The 19,981-nt window shown below is 41.9% G+C and overlaps 1 long non-coding RNA gene across 2 annotated transcripts; it reads right to left on the bottom strand.

The window, feature by feature from the left end:
- Window positions 1-11,977: 11,977 nt before the first annotated feature.
- Window positions 11,978-13,263, bottom strand: LOC133950132 (uncharacterized). Of its 2 annotated transcripts, none has more exons than XR_009920230.1 (3): window positions 13,162-13,263; window positions 12,221-12,340; window positions 11,978-12,065 (listed from the first exon to the last, which is right to left on the bottom strand). It is a non-coding gene; the product is annotated as an uncharacterized LOC133950132 (long non-coding RNA). The 2 variants fall into 2 exon arrangements; XR_009920229.1 differs by having other exon boundaries at window positions 11,978-12,054.
- Window positions 13,264-19,981: the final 6,718 nt, after the last annotated feature.

The raw sequence follows: 19,981 nt of genomic DNA, 5'->3' as shown, positions 1-19,981 counted from the left end.
TTTCTAAGTTTACTAACCAGTCTGATATTGTCAAGTTATCTGGGTGATGTTTTAAACTGTGCTTGCCCAACTTGAAATGGCACTGTTACACAGAGGACGCAGGACAGCTCAAATCCTTCTCCTTGATTTTATTGAACATGAATCTTTCTGAACAGGACCAACAAACATTCCGTAGTCTTATTCGGATTTAGGATTAGGATCAGGATTAGGTTGAAAACCTATTGATAAAGACAAATTAAATCAAGTTAGTTCAAATAAATCAAAATGCCTAATCAAACATTTAAATCAAATCCAAATATCTGTTAGATATCATAAACAAATCTATATAATTACAATATCACTATGATGTAAAACAACAATGGTCTTCCATATAAACATTTTCACCATGTGCGCCTCCACCAAACGTGCCCAAGACGTCACTAAGGACGTCTGCGCCGACCCATGCGCTGTCACATAGAAGACATGACAAACGGGAAAAAGTGCCAGAAACATACGCATTGTGCAAACTACACCTTAGTTCAAAATATAAATAACATACCAATGCGTGCTCTCGTGTCCTCCAATGCACAAACCCTTCATAGCCCGGCCGGAAATCGCGGACCTTTATTTCCTCACCCGTGTTCACTCACCTCACGTGCCGTAATCAGGCAAGTGCCGCCCGGTGTGTGCGCAAATCGAACATGTGTGATTTGCGCATCTCCCCTCCACGCCACTAGAGGTTTTTTAATCTAAATGCGATCTCTGTCTTTACACCTCCCACTTGACCTCCTGGTTGCTCAACCCAAGGAGGTCACACTCTATCTATTCATTCTATCGTTGCTCTTCAACAGGATGACCAGTCGTCTCACATCCCTGCAGAGAATGGACACAGGGATTCTCTTCAAGAGTTTCCTGGCTCCTTGTCTGCTTGTGTCCCCTGTGCTTGGCTTCATGACTGGAACAGGGTAGCTTGGAAAGGTCCTCACATTTACATCTCTGACGATTCCTCTTCGGTCAGCATTAACACTGACTACCCTGGCCAATTTATATTGACTCCTCAAGGCATTTTGGTCAGCCAGCCAGACCACATCTCCCACTGCAATGTCCTCTCTCTTGTGTGCCACTTGCTCCTTATGAACAGGTTAGGACCAGCTAGCTGGTACCACTTCTTCCAGAATTTGCTGACCTCTGCTTGTATGGTTTGGAGTCTCTTGTATGGGTAACCTTCAAACTTGAAATCTCCCGGGTCTCCTCTTGGGCTGGCTCGTCCCAGTATGAGGGAATTGGGACTGATGTATTCCACACAGTCCTCTCGGCTTTGAATCCTGGCATCTATCGGTCTTTCATTTGCCAGGTTGGCTGCCATGAAGAGGAATGTTTGGAATTCCCCCCATGTGAGAACTCCATCACCACCAAGGTTGTTCAGGGCTCGCTTCACTATCTTGACAGCTGCCTCTGCTGCTCCATTTCTGTGGGGAGAGTCTGCAGGGTGAATCCTCCATGACCACTCTGTTCCATGATTGACAGCTTCCTCTTCAATCTGAGACCTGTTCAGTCTGCTCAGAAATCTGTGAAGCTCCTCCAGAGCAGGTCTGGCCCCTACAAAGTTTGTGCCAGGATCTGTCCACAATTTCCTAGGGTGTCCCCTCAGTGCAGAGAATCTTTGGTAGGCCAGCAGAAATCCCTCAGAAGACTGGTCACTCACAACATCAGTGTGTATGGCTCTTGAAGCCATGCAGCAGAATACAACCCCCCAGACTTTGAGTTTGACCCTTTTCCTTACTTCATCTTTTACCTCATAAGGTCCGAACAGGTCCATGGTTGTAAACTCAAATGGCAATGCTGGGCCTGTTCGCTCTGGTGGCAAGTCACTCATGATCTGCTGGCACTGTTTTGCCCTGTTTTTCCTGCATACCACACAACTGTCTACTACTTGTTTTGCAATTCTTCGACCTTTGATTACCCAGGCTTTTTTCCTCATCCTGAGCAAGGTTCCTGCTATTCCCTCATGGTTTGCCTTGTGGGCTTCCTGTGCCAGCAATGTAGACAACCATGCCTCGTATGGTAAGACGGGCACTGCAGTTTTGTCTTCATCAAACATCTGAATCCTGCCTCCACAAACCAAGAGCTCAGAGTCCGCATCTCTGTATACTGCCAGTCTGCTTAGGGTAGTGTCAGGAAAAGCTACACCTTCCTGAGCTTCACTAAAGAGATCCCTGAGGCCATCTTCACGCTCTCTCACTGTAAGCACAGTTTGCTTGGCCTTTTCCTTTAGTGATGACACTTTATGCTTAGCTTCTTGAGTTCTTGACTGGCTTTTCATCTCTATCCACTTCTTGGCAGCTCGCCATATCCAGGCGATGATCCTGACCAGCTTGGACAAGGAGCTGTAATTCCTCACTTCCAGTAGGTTCAATATTTCCCATCTCCTGGGTGCCCTTCCTGCCAGAAGAGCTGGATCAGCGGCCATACTTTTCTCTCCACTTTCATCCTTCAGGTCTTTTTGTGGGGCACTTGCTTGGCTTATCTTAGCTTGAGCCCTTGTCATTCCTGCTGAGAATGCCTTTCTCTGGAGTCTGTTGACACTCTCTCTAGCGTGCACTGCAACCTCTCCTGCTGACTTTTTAGGCCACTCCTCCACTGGCCACTTTAGGAACTCTGGCCCATCCTGCCATGTGGAATCCTCCTTTAGATCTTCATGAGTGCCTCCTCTTGTAATGATGTCAGCAATGTTATGCTCTCCAGGGATCCACCACCAGTCTTCAACTGAGCCAGCCTTCTGGATTTCACCCACTCTGTTCGCAAAGAAAGTTTGGTACCCATAACTCTCTCTTTGAATGGCTCCTAGGACTGTTTGACTGTCCACCAGGTGGAGCCATCGCTCTATCTCCAGGCCTCCATGCTTCTCGACGTACTTCCTGAGCCTGGCTGCAAAGACAGCGCCGCAGATCTCAGCCTTCACGGCCTCCCCTTTCTGATCCAGTGGAGTCAGCTTGGCTTTCGACTCTACAAACCGGATATCGACTCCTTTACTATTGTTCCACCTCAGGTACATCACAGCTCCATATGATTTGTCACTCCCGTCTGAGAATGTGATTCCCCATGGTTTCCCTTTCCAGTGAGCTGGTGTCAGGCTTCTTTGAAACTGAACTTGTCCAAGCTGCGCATACTCCTCAAACAGCTGAATGGCTTCTTCTCTGAGGCTCTCTGACAGTGGTTTATCCCAGGTCTCACGGGTCAACTTCCCTCCTCCTGCCTCCTGGAATGCTCTCCTAACAAGGATAGCGCCCTTCTGTTTCAGAGGTGATACCAAACCGATGGGGTCGTAGAGTCCAGCTACTTGGCTTAACAGGTCCCTTCTTGTCAGCGGGTTAGGCGTTCCAGGTTTCACCTCCATTCTGAGAAAATCCTTGCCTACTCTCATCTTCTTTTTCCTTTTGGAAAAGTTGATCGAGGTCATCATGTAGAGCTTGTCCTCCTCCACCTTGTATCCAATGCCCAGGGCTTTGTTATCTTCATCCCTCATTTGGTTTGGGAGGATGAAGGTTTTCTTCTCCATCCCTTCCACTCTTGATGTCAGGACCTTTGCTGCAGCCTCCGGCCTCCCACTTTGGCCTGACCGGACCCACGGTTTCAGAAAGAAGCCTCCGGCTCTCAGAATTTCTTCAACGCCTTCAGTCATCTTGTCTAGTTCCTCCAGGCTGTTATGGGAAGTTAGAATGTCATCCACATAACTGTCCTTTTCCAGGACTCTGCGCTCCTCTTCCATGTGAGCAAAGATGGCCAATCTTGCTGTCTCCCGCATAGCTACCTGTGCAATGCAACCGGCTGGTCTGTCTCCAATGTTCACCCTTGTGATGGCATATTGACCCATCTCCTCATCTGGATTGTCCCTCCAAAGGAATCGGTGGAGATGCATCTCTCGCTCTTCTAGCCACACTGAATTATACATCTTCCTGATGTCTCCAAGTGCAGCATACACACCTCTTCTGAATCTCAGCAGCACAGCTCTGATCGGGTTTAAAACATCTGGCCCCTTTAGCAGAATATCATTCATGCTCACTCCCCTGCACTTCTGGCTGCTGTTCCACACAAGCCGGACTGGAGTCGTCACTGAGTGAGGGTTTGGCGCCACCAAATGGCTTACATACCACACTGGTCCTGTCCACTTGCTGATGACCTCATTAGTGAGTTTTACGGCTGCGCCCCTCTCAACCATCTCGTGGACCTGGGCTCTGTATGCTGATTTCCACTCTGGCTCCCTCCTTAGTTGTCTTTCTGTTCTCAAGAATGTAGCTTCAACTGCACCTTTGTTGTTGGGGAGCGAGGCAGGATCTTCTGTCCATGGATACTTTGCATCCCAATGCTGCGATGTTGTGTGAGAGTCTCCTTGGACATAGGTGAGTCCTTCTTTTATTATTTCAAGCTCCCTTTCTTCAGCCAGTGTCATTTCCTTTCCTCCTGGTTGGCAGTTTCCACAGCGACATCCTCCACACTTTGGCTCACAGGCTGCTCCGATGCTGTCCCATCTCCACCACTCCAGGAACTCACGGTTTGCAGCAGCTGTAACCGTTTCCTTTGCACTGTCCTTTCGCTGCATACGGGCTGCTTCAGTACTTGGGCTCTCAACTATCTCCTCATACTTGACTGCAGCAGTTCTCATGGAGCGAGCAAAGTGTGTTCTGGACTCATGTGCTGCCACCTCTATCTCCTCGAACAGGTCGGGGTGTGCTCCGCCCACTGTCATTCCCAATGGACTCTCCCACAAGACGAGGTCCCCAACAACTTTAACCCTTTGTGGAGCAAGTCTTCCCTCGCGATGGCTGATGAGCAGATCAATCTTTTCCGGCCTCCTTAATTCCTCAAGCTTCACTTCTGGGAAGAACTTCTGCAACTTTTCCGGCTTGACAACTTTGTGCACCTTGGCAATCTCATCCAGGCCGTAACAGATCAGTTCATGAGCCTTCTCCGCTCCTTTGGGGGTTTTCACTCTGACTCGAAGAAGATATCTTTCCATGTTCACCTTGATGGTCATTCCGCCTACACCATGCACAACCAGGGTTATTTCTTCACTCCGCAGCCTCAGTCTGTGTGCAGCCTTATGGGTGATATAGTTTGTGTCTGAGGCAAGATCAACAAGAGCTCCAATCTTCTGCCCAGCATTAGCAGTTACCTCCATCAGCATCATAATGACAGGAAGCTCGCACAGGCCACTTTTTTTCAATAGCTGGGACTGGTGGTTCTTCATGCCACCCTCTGTAGCTTTGTTCGGGAATGCCATTCTGCACCTTTCTGCTTGCACTGAGGACAGCTCAGCCAAGAATCCTTCCTGTTCGGCTGTTAGTTTGCTCTTTCTTCTGCCATCTTTCCCACTTCTCTTCTCGTTTCCACTCTTGTTTTCTCCATTGGGGCAAATAAAGTAATGGTGATCTGAGGAGTCTCCCTTCTTACAGTCTTTGTTCCTGCATAGGAAAGTGTCTCTGCAGTATCCATCATCTTCATGACATCCAAGACATTTTCTGCATGCTCCCAGCTTCTTTACAATAGCATTCTTCTCTTGTAGCTTCAGCCCTTTGAACTTTCTACAGAAGAAAATCTTGTCACTGTGCCTTCCATCACCGCAGACAACACACACATCTTCCAGCCCTCCTTTCTTTGTGGTTCTTGTAGAAGCATACTTTCTTTCATATTTCTTCCCACGTTCTGGTTTCTCCATCTTCTCCACAAACCTTAGCTGGTCAAGTCTCTCTAGGATCTCTTCTTGATTCTTTAGGAACTTCAGGAGCATGTCAAAGTGGTTGTCTGTGGTGACATTATTGCTAGAATTTACCATAAAGGCTAGCCAGTCTCTCTTTACAAAGTCGGGTAACTTGCTCTCAATGGATTTAATGACGAGAGGGTTCTTGATTGCGCCAGAGATTCCCAGCTCTGTGAGGTCTGCTAGGGATTTTTCCACTGCTTGGATCAGGTCGATGACTCTCCTTGGCTGGCTTCCCCTTGCAGGGGGTATTTGCTCCAACTCCTCCAGGATTTCTATGGCAATGGTCGATTTATTTCCATACCGGTTGTCCATGACTCTGAACATATCCTCTGCAGTGTTGTAGGTTGACAGCCGGATATCCTTCCCAATCTTGTCATCCACGCTGTCCAGGAGTTGAATTTTCTTGACCTCGGCTGAGCCAGACGGCTCTCCCTGTCTTTGAAGGCTCTCCCAGTCTTTCTTCCATCTGTGGTATTCTCTTTTGCAGCCTGAAATGATGGGCAGTGTGGTTGGTTTTATCCTGACAATTGGTTTTGCTGGCGGGGGATGTGCTCTCACTGCTTCAAGTCCTGAGGCTCCTGCAGCAGGCGCATCCTTCGACATCCTCCGTGCAGTGACAAACTCAGCCTTCCTCTGTTCAAGGTTGCCGTTCAAAGCTTTCAGGTCCTTGACCCTGCCATCTAGCTCCTTTCTTTCAGCCTTGGGGATCCACCGCTCCCAGTTTGACATAACTCTGGCAGCCTCATTGATCCTTTTCTCCAGTAGAGTCAGGTGCATCTCATATGCATCCAGGTGAGTACTCTCCACAGGTAACTTCTCCGCCCGACTGCAGGCCTTCTCTCCTTCAGTGATTGCAGTTGTGATAGCGTATTGGCCATATCTGGACCACAGGTTTGTTTGGACAATTCTTCTCACCTCTCCAAACCTTGCTTCTGCTTCGTTAGCGGCTCTCTCAACGTCTAGCTCCTCCCTCTCTTCAAGAACCACGTCTTCCTCTTCTGGCTCTTGAGACTCAGCCAAAAGCCCTGTTCTATAAACATCATTCGCTTCAAGAACGATTTTCCGGCAGTATGAGAGCTCGGCGAACTCCTCCCTCAGCTCTGCTTCCACCATGCTGTCTGCCCCTTTGCTGAGGAAGTTGGCCTGTCTGGTGAAGGTGCTTTTCGCAGCGGTTCTCTCCTTCTTGAGCTGCTTCACAGTCTTCTCAACGACGTCTTCCGCCATCTTGACCTCACGGACCAGCACAGCTCTCTTCTCCTGCGTCAACAGCTTTTCCTGGACTTCCAAGGCCTTTTATCCACTTCTCCAAGCTGCTCCGCTGGTTTTCAACTGTCAAGTTATCTGGGTGATGTTTTAAACTGTGCTTGCCCAACTTGAAATGGCACTGTTACACAGAGGACGCAGGACAGCTCAAATCCTTCTCCTTGATTTTATTGAACATGAATTCTTTCTGAACATGACCAACAAACATTCCGTAGTCTTATTCGGATTTAGGATTAGGATCAGGATTAGGTTGAAAACCTATTGATAAAGACAAATTAAATCAAGTTAGTTCAAATAAATCAAAATGCCTAATCAAACATTTAAATCAAATCCAAATATCTGTTAGATATCATAAACAAATCTATATAATTACAATATCACTATGATGTAAAACAACAATGGTCTTCCATACAAACATTTTCACCATGTGCGCCTCCACCAAACGTGCCCAAGACGTCACTAAGGACGTCTGCGCCGACCCATGCGCTGTCACATAGAAGACATGACAAACGGGAAAAAGTGCCAGAAACATACGCATTGTGCAAACTACACCTTAGTTCAAAATATAAATAACATACCAATGCATGCTCTCGTGTCCTCCAATGCACAAACCCTTCATAGCCCGGCCGGAAATCGCGGACCTTTATTTCCTCACCCGTGCTCACTCACCTCACGTGCCGTAATCAGGCAAGTGCCGCCCGGTGTGTGCGCAAATCGAACACGTGTGATTTGCGCATCTCCCCTCCACGCCACTAGAGGTTTTTTAATCTAAATGCGATCTCTGTCTTTACAGATATAGTCAGTAGTTTTTCAGCAAATCAGTTCTGATTTTGCTGGCGATCTACAGGGTGGCTCTTTTGAAAATATCATCACATGAAGCAGAATTATTTGAGATTGTGTAATACATGAAGAAATATCTGAGAAATGAGCCCTTCTCTCTCTCTCTCTCTCTCTCTCTCGCTCTCTCTCTCTCGCCCGTTTTCTATCTTTGATTTCTACCCTTCAACATCCTTTTCTAACATCACACACCCTCAACACTGACTTTAATCACTGTTACAGCTCTTTGTGTTTTTCATTTGCTTCATGTTGACAGTGCTTTAAAGGAAGTTATTGTTTCTCACCCATCCATCAGCCAAGTGTGTCATTAGCTTGGCAGGAAAAGGCCAGTTACAAAAGATGAACATTGAATGAGTTGACACTAAATCAGAAAACCATCAAGCCAAATCATTTTTACAACTATATATTAGTCTGCATATTTCAAATGCAATAACCTATAAACACTACATTAAATACAGTTATTGAATCTGTAAATCTTATTGTATTGTGTAGTGATAACATCCATGTACTTTTGTATGAAAACAAGCAGCTGGTTTTCACCGGTAAATGAGCTGAACAACATAATCTTTTATCTACTTCACGATTTCTGCAGGTTATGACAAGATCAATTTAAAGAAGCAGTGTGTAAGATGTCTAAGGATTTCTAATGCTCTCTTTGCATAAAACGGGATATAATCCTAATATCTAAGTTATATTAACTGTAACAGAAAATACTTTAATAATAATAATTAATAAACAATAAATGTACCACCGAAAAACCAAAGAAACAGCCCAGGCTTCATCTCAGAAGTGAAAGTGAAAGGGACGGGAGGCGTGGTGAGACAGAAATGAGACAGAAATGAGGACAAACATGTTGTCTCCACGATGGAAAACTACTGAGAGACAAAGACTTTCAGATGCTGAAGTCTCCAGTTTTCTGTTAAAGAGGTAATTTACCACATCAACATGAATTCAATCCTTTGTTTGATAGATTACTTTTATTACTATGCACCAGAAATACAATGTAAGTGAACTTTCCACCACCTCAGGATGTGAAATTACACATTACAGGAGAAGACACAACTGTGTCATGTATCACTTTTTTTCTACGGTTCTTTTAAAGATTTCTGACCCTGAACCATCAACTCCAATGCAAGAGAAAACTTGTTCAGATCCAGCTTTATTTAGCAATGGAGTTACCGCTGGAATTAATAGAGCAATGTTTATTCTCTGATGTTTTATAATCAACAAAGCTTTTTTCTTCCATTATTTTTTATTTTCTCTCCTTTCTGACTGCCATTTCACCATATCTATTTGAAAAAAAGTTTTTAATGCTTTAGTATTTTTATTTGTTGTTTCCACAGCTTGCATTTGAAATAAATCACTCAAATCCACAGTCCATGTTCAAAGTTGTTAACATGTATATCAGATGTTGAATAGTTGAAAACCTGAATTTCAGCTTCAGTAGATTTCACAAATATTTTTTTTTTTATTAAAATATGCATTTTTATATAATATAGTATTTTTCTAACTCTTGTGGAATTCAAACACTGTAAGTAATTCTCATATCAGCATTACTTTTGCCAAACTGGACATAAATGTAAAATATGATATTAATAAGTATTGTAACAGGACCACTATTCGTCGTGTAAATAATCTGTTAATGTATATAATATAAATACAAAATAAATACAGCAAATCTGTTTAATGTCCCTTTATTATTGCACTTTTCATTACAGTGTAATCCCAATTGAACAAATATTTATAGTGGAAAATAACTAGTAATAATTTCAAAGCAAATGGTTGAAAAATGTATTAGAAAAACAAATAAATAAAAAAGATACAACATAAGTCATAAGAATAACCCAAATGATATCCTTCTATATGCAGTTGTGTGAATACCTGTGGTACTATATGAAGCTTCCAGAGTGGTCTCAAACCCTAACATCCCCCTGGTACTGCCTGTGGATATGTAAAACACTTGTAGGCAGTACTGGGAGAAGTACAGTGGTAGACTCACACAGTTTTCAGGATCTTGACCACAGCATTTCCTCTGGCTGTCTGAAAGGTGTGTCCCTACAGTTCATAGGAACACCATGGTACTCCAGCAGAAGGTGGGTCACCATGTCTGCAGCGGTCAGCCCCTGTGCTGCTCCACACATCTCTTCAGTAAGTGTCTGAAAACCAACAAAGGAGAAACTCAGAGGAGGCTTTAATATTAGATCTATAATATGTCGGTTATATGATAATGTCAGTTATTAGGGGTTGTGGTGGGCTGTAATGTTTTTTATCCAGCATAATATGTGAAACAATGACAAATTATTTCCGTAACAAAGAATTCATGTAAATATTATTCAGTTGTGTCTGAGACAGCTAATATTACATTAACGTTACTCAGTGATATGTCAACACAGAGCTGTGGTATAAAACACTTTGTAAAAACAAAAACCTGTGTAGCTTCAGTCAGGTCCCAGTGGTTCCTCCTCCTCCTCCTCCTACACTGAGGTCAAGCCAGCCGACACTCACGTCTCTGTGGTCAAATCAGCCGACACAGAAATTCTACTGCGCGCATATACCGACACTTACGGTAAACGCGTCCAAACCATAGACTGTATATATAAATGGACGGAGGGTCCGTGACGTCACCCATTGGTTTCTGCAGAGTGAGAATGACGCTAACGAATCAATGGGCAAGGAGGAGGAGCGCGAGTGAAGACTGACAGCCGAGCGGTGCTCGCGGAGCTCAGCGTTTCCAGGTTAGCTCAGGGCTAAGGAGCTAGGCTACATGCTACCCGACGTTGCTAACAGGTTAGCGCTGTGCTGTAGTTGCTCCGGCTGGTAGCGATCTTTACGAACTCACTAGAGGTAAGTAACCTTAAAACTACACAACAAAACCTATTGCTTTATCTATCATCATAATCATATGCTAACATGCCTCAAGTGGTTTTTAATATGTAATTGTTATAATTACCGTTTTTTTAACACGTCTAATGAACAGATTGAAGCAAGTTAACTACAGAGTTGTGACTTGATTTTAATTTAATTAGTTAATATCAATACACTACATGTGTAAGCTACATGTGATAGTAACTATGTTTCACAAATGTTCTACTACAGGCTGGTATATCCTTCATTACTATTGCCACCTCGTTTCTTTAGCCTTTTATGGAATTTAAGAGTGAATTAGACAATTATAATCTCCACACACCAGTGTTGTAAACAGTTCTCATATTAATTATATAATTATGTTTTCACACTGAGGGAAGTGGAGAGACCGGGTGTGGACTGTTATCAACAGCTCTGTGGGAGATTATCACCTTGAATATTACAGATGAGGTAGAAAGACATGTTATCTATTTGTACAATGTTTTATTTCTTTCAGTACATTACATTTCATTTGGCTGACACTTTGATCCAAACTTACTTACAATATGTGCTTTCAACCATGAGGGTACAAACCCAGAGCCCAGTAAATCGATTTTGTCTGAAATCTGTGGTGCTGAACACAGAATAAACTGTAAGAATCAGTCTTTGCTGGAACATACACAACATAAGACATTTTATAGTGAGTTTCTTCTTTTCATTAGATGAAGCACTGCAGCACCTGATCCGTCCTCAGCAGCAACATGGTGGAGATCGGCAGCTTCAGGCTGGTCAACACGTGGACGACCTGCACAAGCTTCATCGGCCCAACACGTTTTCTCCCTCAACTAAAGATGGCTTGCAACTGTTTAGAGTTGGCAATCATTGCTATGTATCATGGATAATAGATTTAATTTCTATATTCATTATGGTTGGTTAAAAAAAGTATTATCTTTTACAATCTGATTTGATACACTTTAGATAAAAACCCAGTGCTTTATTTGTCTAATTCCCCATAAGAGACAGAACACCGTCAGCACAGCTGAGTCCTTCAGGCTCGTCCGTCCCTAATAAAATGACAGGAGACATAAAAGAATGGCATTATTGTATAGGAAGTTTTACTTATGAACAAAGTTTCTGTCCCAAAAATTCTGTGGATATTCAACTCTGTATTTGAATTAAACAGTGCACTACCAAGACAATGCATTATGGAGTTCTTCGACATTATCTTTGCTTTGATTGTTTGTAAGGTATGAAAACAGGTCTGTACCTGGAGTCAGTGCATAGGTGATGACACTTAGTGTTCAGTCTTGTTGGAGTCCTGTTCTGTCTCCTCATGTTGGACATCCACTGGTGCAGGCTGTCTGAGTCACCTGGAGGAAAACTTGAAAACACACCAATATGTGATACGCTGATTTTACAAAATTCATTGTAAATAGAGTAGAAATGTACAGTACACAGTTCATGCTAAAATTGTAGTTGCTATGTAACAATCAAGTTGCTTGATTTCTCAGAAGTTATTAAAACATTTCTGTGTACCCTTTTGTCATTGCTCAAGTGTTGTCTCTCAAGTGTTGACTGCAGAGGCTCGGAATCCAGTTCTGTCTCTTCATGTTGATCACCCACAGGTCTAGCCTCTCAGGATCACCTAGAGGAAAACTAAACGAATAAAAAATACGTAAAAAACAATATCTGTCAGGTTACCATCTTCATACTTATGTATATGCAAACAATAAAATTACTTTTTATTGTTTGCATATAAACTTTTTAGATATCCCAGTTCACATAATCAATCTGTTGCATTGCCTCTTTGTGTTATTATGGGCCTATTTGTTACACTTATAATTTAAGTTATTTCATATTCATATAGTTACTATTTCATGCCATATTCACACGTTTCTAACACACAAGTCAGATAAGTTTAATAGAGTTTGAAAGTGAAAAATTATGGAACACAAACTTAGTATTCACTGTAACCACAGATGACATCATCTAGTCAAACAAATTATATAATAATTATATTATTATCAACTACCCTTGCCAGATGTATATAGCCTTAACATTAACAAATAGGGTTAGTCTCAATAATAAAACTCATGCTAAAGAGATAATATAACATAATTTAAGCTTTCATTCCTGTGACCAGGCTTACATATGTGCGCACTAGTTTTATATGACGCACCAACATTGATCGCTGTAACTAATTATCCCCATGTCTACATTGAAACACTTCTCCACTATGTCTAAAGTGCGCACCGGTTTACTGTTACTAGCATTCACGCTCCATAATGTAGCATGAGGACCGCATCGGGCTGTGTTGCTCAGAGAGGAACCTACAGGCTATGCGGTGAACACAAGCTTAAACAACATTAGCTTAATCTCGAAATAAGCTAACAAGCCATGCATCGTGAGCAACACTACCTGCTAATCAATGCTACGCTTCTAATATATGAATTAAATAAAAATCGATTTTCACTCACCGGAAGAACTTGACAACAGAGCTGTGAGACGGTCTGTTAGTTCAATGAACTGCACAGCCAGCCATGGTTTGTGTCGAGTGAATCCACGGGGTTCCGCCGACATGAAGCTACGAGTGGACCGAGCAGCTTGCAGGTGGCTTGAGGGGAGCTAACGAGCGGCTAGTGACAAGCTGTGCCCGCATCGGAGCCTGTGCCCAGGTGTCAATCAATAGACCACGCCCCTAATTATGCGTAATTTAAACCTCAATATCTCTTAAACGGAGGAGTTAGAAAAAAATGCACCCCCCTCAGAGTTGTCATGAATAAAGAACCTCGCGATTGAGACTAAAACCAAAGGTTGAACCATGCTGTAAACAGGTTTAATTCTGCTCTAAAGTTGGGCATTTTAACATTGGAGTCAATGGGACTTTCTGTTTCTTGGAGCCAGCCTCTAGTGGCCACCCAGTGAACTGCAGCTTTTTACACTTCCGTATCGGCCTCATCGCTCAGCCCAGGATGTTGCCCCTTGGTCCAAACCGCCCAGAAAGGGGAAGGCAACGGAGTACTCGAAGTTAGGGCTTCAAAATACTATAATACAAAATACTATAATTAGGCCTTAATTATAGTCCTGCGACTGCAACCGCGGAAGGCCATGCAGCTGCATCGACGGACTCGTTTTGGTTTATACTTCTCTAACGTGGTGCACGTGTTGCAACGCAATTCACCGCCAGAACCATAGGCGGAGTAACGGTTTTTTTCAAAGACAAAACACACAAAGAAGAGACGTCTTCTTCTTCGTCGACTGTTTATTTACATCGCCACTCCGGCTCCTGTTAGGATTTCAAATTCTAGCTGGTATTTGGGTCTGACTGAAACTATTTGCAACTAAAGGGGGGGGGGGGAGCATGATCAGTTTGAACCGGATATAAGGTCTTTATTCAAATGATTTATAAATAACCCTTGCTGCATATTGTTAATAATGAATCTTATAATTGTTCTGAATTCTAACTTTTGGTATTAAACTATTATTCCCATAGAGTCATTCACAAATATGTTTCAAGCAGCTGTCTGATAAAGTTCTGGAGGTCGGACACAGTGACTTTGTTGACATTGTTTTGTCTTGTTGTTTTGGGTTCGAGGATCCTAATGTTTATACCAAGTGGACATTGTTTGGAATAGCAGGAACATCATATTCCTTTCTCGTATGGCCCACATGACATCAGCTGGGTCAAGGCCTTTCATGAGGAGAACATGTTGCGTAGCAACTATCAGAGTAGTAGGAGCGTCACGAAGAGCAGCTTCTTGTCACTTCCTGGATTTCTGTGCCAAGAGGCGTGGACATGCCTGTGCACCAACAAGGGAGAACCAAATTGATTTGCGGTGACTCCCCTTCAATCTTTCATAACCAATCATATTATATCTACTGTTATAACTATATCAAACCCCTTTTGTTCGGGGCCATTATTAACTACCTATTGCTAACTTAATTAGCCTAGGCTGTGATAATTGTCCATAGCTATGTTGTTCAACTTTCATTGCATCTCAATAAATACTTATATTGGACCAGTCCGGCTCTTCTCTTATTTAGGATAAACCAACACGCCTGACAATTTGGTGACCCCGACGTGATCCTAAGAGAAGTTTTTACCGACGTGATCCTGAGGAGGAATCTTTTGACCAGAAAGACCGGAGACCCCCAAGGTCCGAGGCTGCTCCTATCGATTCTCCACATACTCAAACCAAAAGGTAAGCAGAAAACAAATTCTGTTTAGTTATGGATTCTGAGTGTGCGGAGAGGAGAAGCCGGTAAAATAATATGTGTAATGTTTTTGGGAGGCAATGAAAGGCTACGGCAAAGCAATGTTAATCAAGGGATTGAACAAAGGTTGTTTGTAACAGCAATAAGTCTAAACAGTGCAGAGTCTTGGCGCAACAGATAAGTCTGTGACGCACGAATCCTTAAAACTAATTCAGATTGGAGAAGAGACACACCGGTGATCGGGACTAAAAGAAGAAAGACGACTCTAGCAAATGTTGCATCTCTGCAAACTAAGTTAGTTAGTGTGGGATTCTGGAGGAAGTTGAGCAGCCTACACAAAAGTGAGGTGCTTGACTAGCCAGAACCACCGTTGCTTAAATCGGTCCTAAATTTAAGACGCCGAGATCATACAAATATGATTGTGATTCTGGAGGTAGGGGTTGGCCTGGTCTTACGAGAGAGGAGCTTTAATAGTCAGACACAACATATTTTCAATTGGGCACAAATAACGGAAGGCTGTTACGAATAAAGAATTTGGAAGAGGAAACAACTATATAATAATATAATAACTATAAATTAATATTGATTATATAATATAGGGAGTTCTTTCTGAACGAACTAGTATGAATAAAATAGTGTGTCTGTGAAAACTAGGGAGGAGGAGATGAAGAAGAGTCAAGGTCAGTTTGCTGACTGAGACAGAGAGGGAAATGTCTGACTGAGAGAGACAGAAATAATACAAAAACTAGACTAGAGGCGATATATGCCTGCCATTTGAATGTATGTTATATGTATGGATGTGAGGGTATATGTGTAAAGGACTTACCAAAGAAAGTGAAAGAATGTTGACTGAAGGTTTGAGAGATGAAGTAAGACTAGAAAGATAAAGTTAGGGTTAGGAAGGAGAAAGATCTGTAAGAGCGAGAGGTTTCAATTCAGTAATATCTTGCTCTAATAGGATAATAGAATGTGAAACTTGAGTGGTAAAGAAAGTAGGGGAAGAGATGTGGGATAGAAAGATTTTGTACGTGCACAACAGGATGAAAGGAGGGAGATAAGAGTGTTTGGAAGTCGGAAAGCCGTCTGGGGAAGGCCAGAATCCTTACAGCTTGACACTGGTGTTGAGATCATAAGGAGGCTTGGGTGTTGGTTTGTTTGTTTGTTCGTTTATATGTTTAACTTTTGATGTTTTGTTTCACCAATTATCTTAACATCCAATACTCTTAATTTGAAAGATGTTAAGCTCTACTTATGTTTTTTGTTTTTATTTTATCATGAAGGAGAGTGTGGCAGAATGACTTTTATTAACTTTGTTTTGTTTTTTTCAGCTGTCTCACACATTTGTCCTTTGTATGTGATATCATGTAATGAAGCAGTCGATGACTTTTGGAAAATGGTTTGAACACAAATACTCAAACACTGACCATCTGCTGCTTATTGAAATTCAGCTTGTTCATCATTAAATATTTTATGAAATGCCAAAGATTTCTGTCACTCTTCTGCCACTTTTTGAATCTTTTATTTTTATTGTCCACTTATTTGGCTACTACTCCTCAAAATTTTAAAGAAATTGTTGACCACAAAAGAAGGGTCTACCTGTATGTCTTGTTTTGATTAATTGTTTATTTTCCTTTGCAAATATAAGTTTATATAATCAACTTTAAACTCAGTTACGCAACTCAGTATATTAATCACTTTTCTGTTTGTTTCCTTTCAAACTCTGGGATCTGGGCTCCATGTCTCCACAACCCACTCCCATTCAGTGACAACTGCACCTCTTCCAACCTGACAAACGGCGAGTATCAATTCCACAAAAGGAACTTCACAAGGCTAAGATCCAGATCATTGACTCTTAAACCCCACTAGAACAAATGGACTAAAACAGAAATCGCACTGACGTCATGATAATTTTGTTTTTGGAGCAGATCTGACAGGAGCTGATATCTGAACAGCTTTCCCCATACATCCATTATTGTCACACAGAACCGATGTGTGCACTATGATAGGAAGTTCTTGAAATTCATTTTTTTCCAAACCAAACCGCCCCTGGTGGCTGAGTGGCTGGAGCCCTCTCCACCCTACGCACCATGACAAGACATGGCTGCAGACTTTGAAATTGCTAAATAGACTCATCACCATGGCTCTGATGGAGGAAAACATGCCTCATCCACCCAGCTGATCTGATGCTGGTGATGCTGATGCTGAGGATGAAGGTGACGCTGTCGATGATGATGATGAGGATGAGGACGGCTTTGCACTGGATGGGATGAAGGTTGGGGGTACATGGAAATCCCCAGTAAGTGGTTCACACCATTAAATGGTGTGAAAAGAGGGATTGTTAGGATTTCAATATTTTACCTATATTCTCTGTCTGACTCAACTCTAAATGAATAAAAATAGAAGCAGTTTGAGCCAGATAAGGCCTTCACGCAAATGATTAATAATAACCTTTTCCTTCCTAGTGTGTAATCTTGAAAATGAGAATGTGTCTGCGTTACAGTTCTGTTTCGTTGTTTTGGTTAAATTGTTTTGAATGTCTGTACAAACAGAATATTGTTTTGATATAGCAAGAACACAATAATCTTTTCTTCAATTGTCAACACCATTGGCCCACATGCCATCAGCTGTGTCAAGGTCTTGGCAGTGGCTCCTTGTCACTTCCTTATTCCAATACCAAGAGGATGGCCTACGCCTGCGCACTTTCGAGGAGGAACCAAGACCTACTGTTATAAAATAGACAGGCGCCGGCTGTTTGATGCGTTCTGATGGGTCTCGTGTTCTGATGCGACTTGTTGGATGCCCATTGCTTTGCTGATTGATACCTTTCATTGCTTTCTGAATAAATACTTGATTGAACAAACCGAGTACGGCTCATCTTCTCATATTTAGGATAAACCAACACGCCTGACAATTAAAGAGGGATTCATGTTTGAGTCTTGTTGAAATGCTCTAATTCTGCCTCTTTATTTTTATTTTTTAGAGCTGAAGTCATTCATGTGCTTGCGATGAACCAAATCAGTCAAATGAGGATGAGAAATTCAACCTAAACTTTCAACTTAATTCTGTGCTGCCTGAAATTATCAAAATACAAAAAATAAGACATTTGAATGAATACTTTTGCCATTTTGGCCTCTATACACCAACTGGTTGCTGATAAAGGGTATTACACCTGAGGAAAACTAAAGATATTAAAGTTCAGGTTACAACTGGTTTGACATCATTGGATTTGCTTGTTTAATTGTATTTATTTAATATTTTATTGATCCAGCTTTGTTTAGCATTGGAGTTTCCACTGGAATTAATATTGCAATGTTTATTCTGTAATGTGTTTTATTATCAACAAAAGTTTCTTTGTTCCATTCTTTGTTATTGTCTCTCCTTTCTGACTGCCATTTCACTATATCTATTTAAAAAAAGTTTTAAATGCTTTAGTATTATATTGTTGTTGTTTACACAGCTTGCATCCTGTCAATGTGTGAGTGGGGCTCTGCTGGAATCCAGAATTACTTACACTTTCACAAAATCGATGGAGAGAATTTCATTTCATAGTGAATATTTGTGTATAACATTGTGTGATTCCTGCTTTGTCTACATTGATTTCCTCACAAATTAATTCTGCAACACAGGGAACAGAAACACCCTAAGACAGCAGCGGATTTATCAACTTCCATATTTTTCATTTCCTGGAAACTTCTCTTCATCTTATTCTGGGAAATCACATGATCAAACCAAAAGTGAAAGTGTTTTGACCAACAGAATAAAAGGAGGGTGTCTGCTAGCACAGGTCTGTATTGGAATATGCAGCAAAGTGTGATGTTGTATCTACAGCAACAGGACACCATCGAATCCTGGATGAAAGACTGTGGCAGATCTCTACAAAGGTGAGTTCCTAGAATGTTTTATCTGTTATTTTGTCAGAGAACAACCTTTATTATTTGAACAAGTGACAAGCATTGTGTCCTGATACTGCCGATACAAACTTGCCACGTGGCAACGTGCGTCTTCAAGGAAGCTTAGTGTATCTGCTTGGCTTGTTAAGTGGATGTTATTATCGTACTACAATATTACACCACCTATTAAAGGGTGTTTATTTCCAACTGTCAAACTTCCGTGCAGTCAACCTTTATTAAGCACTTGACTATGGAGATATTCTGAATTCCCATGCTTCACTCTCAAAACTCAAGCACCTAACTCCTTTTCATGGACAACGAATATCGTACTCGTTCCAGATAGATGTATCATGTTAATCATTTCTGAAGCTCTGATGTTGAAGCTTCCAAACTAAGTCACATCTTGTTTTCTCTCATTTTAAATCAGTTGCCTACATCCGTGATTCTCAAATGGGGGTACGTGAAGGAACTCCAGGGGGTACTTGAGATTTTTTTTTTTATATATTTAAAATGATCATCCATTCAAAAATCCTTAAACAAATAGTTATTTAATAAATATTCAATAAAATAAAAATATATTCATAAAGTGTAAATTCATAAACTTAATTTTATATTCAGTAGGCTATTCAATTTCATTATCCTAAAAATCCTGAGTCTCCCCCATACCAGGATGGATTGACCCAACCTGTCATCACTGCCGCCTTGAAAACTCGAACAATGGAGTCGGGGTTGAAGCTATATATATACTTTTCAGTTGTGAAGTTACAAATTCATGACAGGAAGTCTGCGTCTCTACCGGAAAACTTTCAAAATAATAGCATTTAATAGAAAAAATGAACGGAAAATGAAATTGTCTGATTTTAAAGCGAGCAAATATTAACAATAACATAGATTGGGTTATTTACAGTTTGTTTGTTTTTTCTGTGGGGAGAGATTAGCCAACAGTGGCATGAAGCCAGCACCTATTCAGCTGTATCTCCAGACAAAACATGGGTTAGGGTTAGGGTTAGGGTTGGTAAGCCCCTGAGTTTTTTAAGAGGAAGTTTCTGAACTCAGGTCATCTCAAGACACGATGCGAAAAGCCTACCCAAAGCAAACCGAAACAAGCTACCTGTCACTTATCAGGAAAAACTCCTGGACGTGTCATCTGACCGTGGCCTCCAGATGAAGTTTGCCACATCCACACTCACAC

The sequence above is a fragment of the Platichthys flesus genome, chromosome 24, assembly GCF_949316205.1.
Source record: "Platichthys flesus chromosome 24, fPlaFle2.1, whole genome shotgun sequence".
Taxonomy (NCBI): domain Eukaryota; kingdom Metazoa; phylum Chordata; class Actinopteri; order Pleuronectiformes; family Pleuronectidae; genus Platichthys; species Platichthys flesus.
This window is presented reverse-complemented; position numbering and strand designations above follow the sequence as displayed.